The 8,474-nt window shown below is 31.7% G+C and overlaps 1 long non-coding RNA gene across 1 annotated transcript; it reads right to left on the reverse strand.

Annotated features, from left to right (window-relative positions):
• Positions 1-3,183: 3,183 nt before the first annotated feature.
• Positions 3,184-7,070, reverse strand: LOC112705823 (uncharacterized). Its single transcript, XR_003155584.3, has 2 exons — positions 6,548-7,070; positions 3,184-3,783 (listed from the first exon to the last, which is right to left on the reverse strand). It is a non-coding gene; the product is annotated as an uncharacterized lncRNA (long non-coding RNA).
• Positions 7,071-8,474: the final 1,404 nt, after the last annotated feature.

Below are 8,474 nucleotides of genomic sequence, written 5' to 3' on the forward strand. Positions count from 1 at the left end.
GCAAATTTAGAAACACTTAAAAAAGATTATGAGTAATAGTTGCTACATGTAAGAGATGAATCAAAATAAAATTGATGTTGGATCTTTTGTTATATAAAGTAGATGAACCATGAGCTAAGATCGAGGTAGAGTGACCACTACCTATAAACAATTACTCTTGATCATTATTAGGCTGCACAAAATTGAGAATGTTGGAGTAATCTGAGCTGATGTGGTGACTAGTGGTGCACGAAATTGCAATCACACTTTTGCAACCCCGCACAACTAACCAACAAGTGCACTGGGTCGTCCAAGTAATACCTTACGTGAGTAAGGGTCGATCCCACGGAGATTGTCGGCTTGAAGCAAGCTATGGTTATCTTGTAAATCTTAGTCAGGATATCAGAAATTATCAGGATTGATTGTGAAAAGTAAAAGAACATGAAATAAGTACTTGTTTTGCAGTGATAGAGAATAGGTTGAGGTTTTGGAGATGCTCCATCTTCTGAATCTCTGCTTTCCTACTGTCTTCTTCTTCAAACACGCAAGGCTCCTTCCATGGCAAGCTGTATGCAAGGGTTTCACCGTTGTCAGTGGCTACCTCCCATCCTCTCAGTGGAAATGTTCAACGCACCCTGTCACGGCACGGCTATCCATCTGTCGGTTCTCAATCAGGCCGGAATAGAATCCAGTGATTCTTTTGCGCCTGTCACTAATGCCCCGCCTTCAGGAGTTTGAAGCTCGTCACAGTCATTCAATCATTGAATCCTACTCAGAATACCACAGACAAGGTTTAGACCTTCCGGATTCTCTTGAATGCCGCCATCAGTTCTAGCTTATACCACGAAGATTCTGATTAAAGAATCCAAGAGATATCTACTTAATCTAAGGTAGAACGGAGGTGGTTGTCAGGCACACGTTCATAGTTGAGAATGATGATGATTGTCACGGATCATCACATTCATCCGGTTTAAGAACAAGTAATATCTTAGAATGGAAGCAAGCATGATTGAATAAGAAACAGTAGTAATTGCATTAATCCATCAAGACACAGCAGAGCTCCTCACCCCCAACCATGGGTTTTAGAGACTCATGCCGTGGAAAGTACACAAAGAAACGTGTAAAGTATCATGAGGTACAGAAACAATGTCAAAAGATCCTATTAATAGTAAGCTAGTAACCTAGGGTATAAAGAAATGAGTAAATGACGTAAAAATCCACTTCCGGGGCCCACTTGGTGTGTGCTTGGGTTGAGCATTGATACTTTTCGTGTAGAGACCTTTTCTGGAGTTAAACGCCAGCTTTAGTGCCAGTTTGGGCGTTTAACTCCAAGTTTTATGCCAGTTCCAGCGTTAAACGCTGGAAATTCTGATGCTGATTTGCAACGCCGGTTTGGGCCATCAAATCTCGGCAAAGTATGGACTATTATACATTGCTGGAAAGCCCAGGATGTCTACTTTCCAATGCCGTTGAGAGCGCGCCAATTGGGCTTCTGTAGCTCCAGAAAATCCACTTCGAGTGCAGGGAGGTCAGAATCCAACAGCATCTGCAGTCCTTCTCAGTCTCTAAATCAGATTTTTGCTCAGGACCCTCAATTTCAGTCAGAAAATACCTGAAATCACAGAAAAACACACAAACTCATAGTAAAGTCCAGAAAAGTGAATTTTAACTAAAAACTAATAAAAATATACTAAAAACTAACTAGATTATACTAAAAACATACTAAAAACAATGCCAAAAAGCGTATAAATTATCCGCTCATCAACTAGCACTAAAGTCTGAATATTATAAACCTTCACTAATTGTTGAAGATATGGAAAGAAAATATCTTGGTAGATGGAATGACAAGGAGGTGGATGAGGGTGAGTGGTTGCAAAGGAAATTATTATTGATAATTGGGTTGCTATGATGAAAAATTGATAGCCTAAAAATTTGAATTAAATATATAGTAGCATGTCTGAACCACATGTCCTTGCCTTCCACATAATTGAAATTGAGGTCTAGAATTTGTGTAGAATATATTACCTCCTCTATCATTTCCACGTCCTATTCCCTTTCTACCATTGAATCCATGAACACCATAACCAAATTAAAAAGAAGATTGAGTAAGATTGGCTATAGACATACCAATTTCAGATTTTCTCAGCCTATCGAGCATATTCTCATATGCAAATAGAAAAGACTCAATTTTAGCTACCTCAATAGTTCCTAATCTAAACATAAAGATGATGAATCCTAAATACTATTTAGTTAAATCATCAAGAATAGATTAGATGTGATAAGCATTTAGCACAGATTAGCCAAGAGCAAACAAAGCATTTATAAATTTCTAAATTTTAGAGAGATAATCAGCCACAAAACCTGTCTTTCTTACTGATATGAGTTGGAATTTCAAACTCTGAATGCGTGTTATTGAAAAATCAGTGAAATACATGTTAATGTGATTCCATACTTTATGAAATCATTGAATATAAATCACTTTGCTTTTTGAATATTGTGGACATCGAAGCTATAATCTATGTGGCGAGTGTGAGATCATCTAATCTCCATTCTTTAAAATTTTTGGCTAATTTATTGTCTTTTTTTGCAGCATCTTCAAAATCTTCTGAAATTTTTAAAAGATCGAGGTGATCTTTCATACCTAAACTTTGGATTGTAAGGAGCGCAAGGTATTGCCATGTTGAAAAAATTATGTCGTCTAATTTCTCAAATAATAGGAGTAAGCAATTCTTAGATGTAGAATTTGATAATATGAGTATCATGGAGGAAGAACACTACAAGAGATATACTGAATAGTGGCAATTAAACACCGCCACAAAATAACATACTAGCAGTTTGGAACGCATTGCGATTTTGTAGCGGTTTACAAGAACCGCTGGTATAACTGTCGCACATCAGATAATTGATTTTACAGTGGTTGTAAAACTGCCATCATTTTAGTCAATGAATTTTAAAACTAATTTGCGGTGGTTTTGAAATTGCTGCAGATTTATGTCGGTTTTTTTAAAAAAATACGACGATTTTGAAAAACCTGACTAATTACAATAGTTTATACAGTTTATTATACCATAACCTACTTTTTTTTAAATCATAATTTATTAAACTTGAGATATTAGCATTAAAGAATACTAAAGAAACAATATGAAGCAAAATAAGCTAAAATTCAAAGCTCATAAAAATGCATAAAATAAGCTAATTTCAAAATATAAAAAGGTAGAGCCACTGTGTTTGAGAAATCATTGTCATCATTCTCACTCATATTTTGGTCCTCCCTTACAAATTGATAATCTATACTTAAATAATATCAATTATTCCATTTAGTAAGAAGAAAAACAAATAAACATTTCATAAAACACCGAAGTGCTTGAGAATTTAAAACAATTCAATTAAGAGAAATCAAAAGTACTTCAACATATTTCATCGTTTCTTCAAGAGCTCCGGAAAGCTTATGCTCTCGTTGAATGCAGGAATTATCAAGGACATGTAGTTTTTGGCTGGTTTAACATGTGGACATCTAAAAAGGCGCCGTTATCTGTCGATATTTTTGTAGTGCTACTTCATTCTCCACTGCCTTCCTTTTCAATTTCTCGGCCGCTACCTCTTGTAGTTCAAGTAGCACCCCTCTGTTTGAGCGCCATGGCCCAGCTAATATGAATTGCTACCAAAGAGTTTACTAGAAGTCGGTCCGAAGCCTTCGCCACGCAGTCTAACCGAGTGCTCTTTTTTGACAGTTTGAGTAAGTGAATCATTTTAAGACAATAGTCTAGAGGATTTAACATGTTTCTTATTCTCCACAATTCTTTCCTATAGACATAAATATGCAAACATAAATAATTATGAGCTAGAATACATATATTACGAGCTAGACATAAAATAAGCAAACATAAGAAAGAACCATCTAGAACATAAAACAATTATAGTTCTCTGTTAAAAGATACAAAATGTAGGAGAAAAAAATATAGTATAGTAACGATGAGATGGTAAAAAAATAGACAACATCAAAAAGTAGCACCCAAATATATTCATCATAACTCAACTTAGGAAAAGCAATATCCATACAAAAACTTTTATTCATAATAATACATGAAAACCAATTTCAGAAAATACTTTAACTCCACATCATTATGCAATATGTCTAATATACAATAAAGAATGTGATATTATTTATAAACTTTACATAACATAAGGGGTCAACATTATAATTTTGAAGCATATGACTAAAGTAAAATATAAAAGAGAAAAGGAAGCTTACAAGTGATGAAATAGTTGATGCTTGCATATTGAAAGGTGTAGCCATGAAAGATAGAAAATGAAAAACTAAAAAAAAAATAGTATAAATAATCATGATAATGATACAAATAAGTGGAGAAAATAAACACCACCTTTCTTTAGAGAATTATAAATAAGTGCAAGCATTAAAGCGATGTCATCGAGGTACATAAAGAAAGAGAAATAATTAGGTACAAATATATATAAAAACTAAACATACAAATAAACAACTATATTTTGATTACAAGTACAAGCAAAGACAGAGTTTGAAATATTTGTTATGCTGTAATTACAAATTTTTGGATTTAACTCCTGACATTTGCCTTTTTCCTAAGATTTTTTTAGTAATCTTGTGATAATAATAGGATTCATGTGTATATTATAGTTGCGTTTCTAGACTCAAACACCATTTGGACTTTGGTGTCAATCAATATTCTAATTCTTATGACTTAGTTGATTTCATGATTTTTGTTATTCAAAATATGTTTCTTTATTTGTCTAATGTTAAGAATAATAATAACCTACTAGTCAGGTTTAAATAATAATAATAATAATAATAATAATAATAATAATAATAATAATAATAATAATAATAATAATAATAATATAATTTTAGACTTGAAATAAATGCATATCAATAGCATTAAAATTATATCAAAAAAAACAACAATTAGCTAGATTCAAAAGAGCCAAAGGCCTAGAAAATAATGTTAGGAGACCATGACAATAACCTATTCTGATGTAGTGCACAAATACAAGAATACACAAATTGCTTCACTTGGTAGTTCACCAAACCAGACATGGATGAGTAATCTACACCAGCAAAAAATTTAGATTTTGTCCCCTGCAACAGACATATTAGTTCTCTAATAGAAGACTAGAAGCAAGTATCTACAGTAGTATTATAGTATACTCACTATATTGTGAAAAGTAAAAGAGTTTTTACTATATTACAAACTTTAAATTACATAGGATAGTTTAATTTTGAAAAGCATAAAATAAATTAAATATATCTTGGTAATACTAAATTCTTAATTCTAGGTACAGGATCTTATCTATGTTCCTAGTAATACTTAATTACTCAATAATACTTAATTACTCAAATATAGTGGTAATTACTAACTAATTAACCCACCATAGCGTTATTCAAGTCCTACTTAATTAAACAAAAAATAAGTGCATACTACTAACTACTTGTGTGACACACAAACCCAAATTTGTTTAACATGTATTATTGACACTACTCATTTAATTATATATTTAAAAATTATGATATTACCTATTCAAAAAAATATTTTCATTAAGGTAAATGTGGATCAAAACAAAATAAAAGCAACTTAATATATTCATATTCATTTAATGGTTTAATTCATTGTGTGTGAGGTAAAGTTCACTTAAATTATTGTTAGTATAGAGAGGTATTGAATTGTGTGGGCATGGTTATTATTATTGGGGTCACATTATGAGAATGGTAGGTTCAACAAGCTAACTGCAGCAGAGAAGAGAAACCAAGAATTGAACAAGAACAATATACTAACAGAAACTATAAATTATACTATTGAATCATGCTAAGCAATAATTCTCACAAGTTGGTAAGTATTGAATTGAAAAATAAGTGCAACAAGGAAAGACAAATAGCTACTTATACATGCTGAAGCATAATGTACTAGAAGCCTCTGCAAAATATCAGAATTAATTACTTAGCCAATTTCAATGAGGATGTGATTGGGTAGTAAAAATAAAAATCTATCATTGTAAAATTATACAAATCAGTAACCTTCCAAATTACAACTAGCAAGTTCAATCAATTAACTGATACTAACTAATACTAATTCTAATCAGTAACCATGCCAATTTTTTTGGGTAACTGTAAAGAGTTCTAATGAGAGACAATGACTAATAGTTGCAATAATAGTCTTTGTAACAAACACATCTTAGAATGAATTTTTTGTTCACTCTTTTTCCTTGGAAAAATTATAAATTCACACCAAATACAAGAACAAGAAATAAGGAAGAAGAAAAAGGCACTAAACATATAAATCTAAATCAAATAAGTACAATTTAACAAAATAATTAAGGAAACAAACTTGAAAATAAGGGACACCCAGACGGGAGGAGGGAGCAAAGAGTGTTCTCGCATAATATTCAAACAAGAAAAATATAGAATAAATAAATTCGAACAACATGGATGAAGTTGGAGCAAAATTAATAGATCAACAAGCAAACAAATTAAATCGGAACAAAAGTAAAAAGACAAAGGAATGAAATTGGAACAACAGGGCAAGGGGAAAGAATTAACCAGAGCGAAGGAAGAAGGAGCGATCGAATAGCACACAACAGGGTAAGAAGGAAAGACGATGACGACGACACCAGGACGAATGGGCAACCACGCGACTCCACAACGACACAGATGTGCACGGCGGAGGAAAGAACAATGGTTTCACGCCCTTCCACTTTCCTTTTGCGCGTGGGAGCTACATGGCGGAGGGAGCAGATCAGTGACGGGGAAGGACATAGCAGCTGGAACTGATGGATGGGAGCTACACGGCGGAAAGGATTTGCAGAGCGTGTGATTCACGCCCTTGCTCCTTTTGGTTTTTTGCAAAAACGAAAAGATTATCTCTTGATTATTAAAGGCGATTTTTTTATTCAAATTAACAAAATGCTATTGTAGTGGTTGGAATACCAAATTGTCACTATCTTGATTAATTTATAATGAAGTTGAAAAATGCCACTATCCCGCCAATTTGCAGCAGTTCAGAAAATGGCCAACAACTTTCAGCCACAATTTCCCATTTTTTTGTAAGGAAAAATCAAAGTGCCAAGAAAAAAAATAAGAGAAAGTCAAAGTCACAAGAAAAAAAATTGAAGAGGATCAAAATATTAAAAAAATGGTGGGAAAGGAGGAATTTTCAAAAGGTTTGCTCTAAATATCATGATAAGCTTATTGAATAGCAAGAACTATAAGCCAACTAAGCATATTATAAAGAAGAATGTAAAAAATATTAAAAGTGTGAACTGTAAGAATGCATTGTTATATTAAAATTAGTATTGTGCATCTACAAAAAGCACTACTCATCAAAACTTCATATAGTACAGAGATATATTTTAACAGAAAGCTCAGATTGAAATTAACAACTCTGACAGCTAGTTTTGATAATAGGTATACTTCCAACACACATATGATTATATATGACATTTTTACAGTAATCGTAAATTTGTATGAATTCAGGAAAAAAAAAAGGAGTGTCATTTCTTATATATTTTAGTCTAGGAAAAAAAATCAAAGTTCATAAGATTAAGTATCTTAAATGATCATATAAAATTTTTAATTTTTTAAATATAAAAGTATTATATGAATAGGCTTTTTAATTGATAACTCTAACTAATCCTATTATATTGTATAAAAACTATACCGATCTTCATCTTTTTCTTCTTCTTTATTTGCGTTGTTTTTTCTTTTTCTTCTTTTTTCTTTTATTGCATCTTTTCCTTTCTCTCCTTATCTTCTTTATTTCTTTCATTTTATGTTTTTAAAAATTTTATAAAAATGATGAAGATTATAGAAGAAAGAAATGAAGAAGAAGAAAAATGCGTAAAAAATAAAAATACAAATTTCTTTTAAGTAAAAATAGAAAACTTTTTTAAATAAACACAGATATGTTTCAAGAAAAATACATTCATTTTTTTATAAATACAAAAGTTTTGTGATGTAAATATGTAATTTTAACATAAAAATCTTTTTGAGACAAGAAATAATTTTTTTTACAATTAATATAAAATTTTAAGATGATAAATGTAGAAATAATGATGTCTATTCAAGTTACATTTTACTATTATTAATCTAAAATTATGTATTTCTCTTTTCTATTAATCAATTAAAAATTTTTACAATTTAATTTTTGTGTGTTTCAATGTAACACCCTAATATTCAAATCCTTATGCTCGAGTCATAAGTCAATGATATTACGGTGGTACGACTCTCAGGTGGATTTTTAATATATAAACATAGGTAATTTTGAAAGGAGTATTAATCGAGAAGCCTGAAAAGAGTAGAAATAAAATCGCGAAGACGTATCACTCACGATTCGACAACGAAAAGATAAGACATGAAGCCGAAAGCGATATATGGACAAGGCATAAAGGAGATTAAGAGATAGATACAGATAGATATATATAACATAAGTAAATAGCCACTAGTCGCGACCCGCGAAGTTTAGGCCGGC

This window comes from Arachis hypogaea, chromosome 8 (assembly GCF_003086295.3).
Source record: "Arachis hypogaea cultivar Tifrunner chromosome 8, arahy.Tifrunner.gnm2.J5K5, whole genome shotgun sequence".
In the NCBI taxonomy this organism is placed as follows: domain Eukaryota; kingdom Viridiplantae; phylum Streptophyta; class Magnoliopsida; order Fabales; family Fabaceae; genus Arachis; species Arachis hypogaea.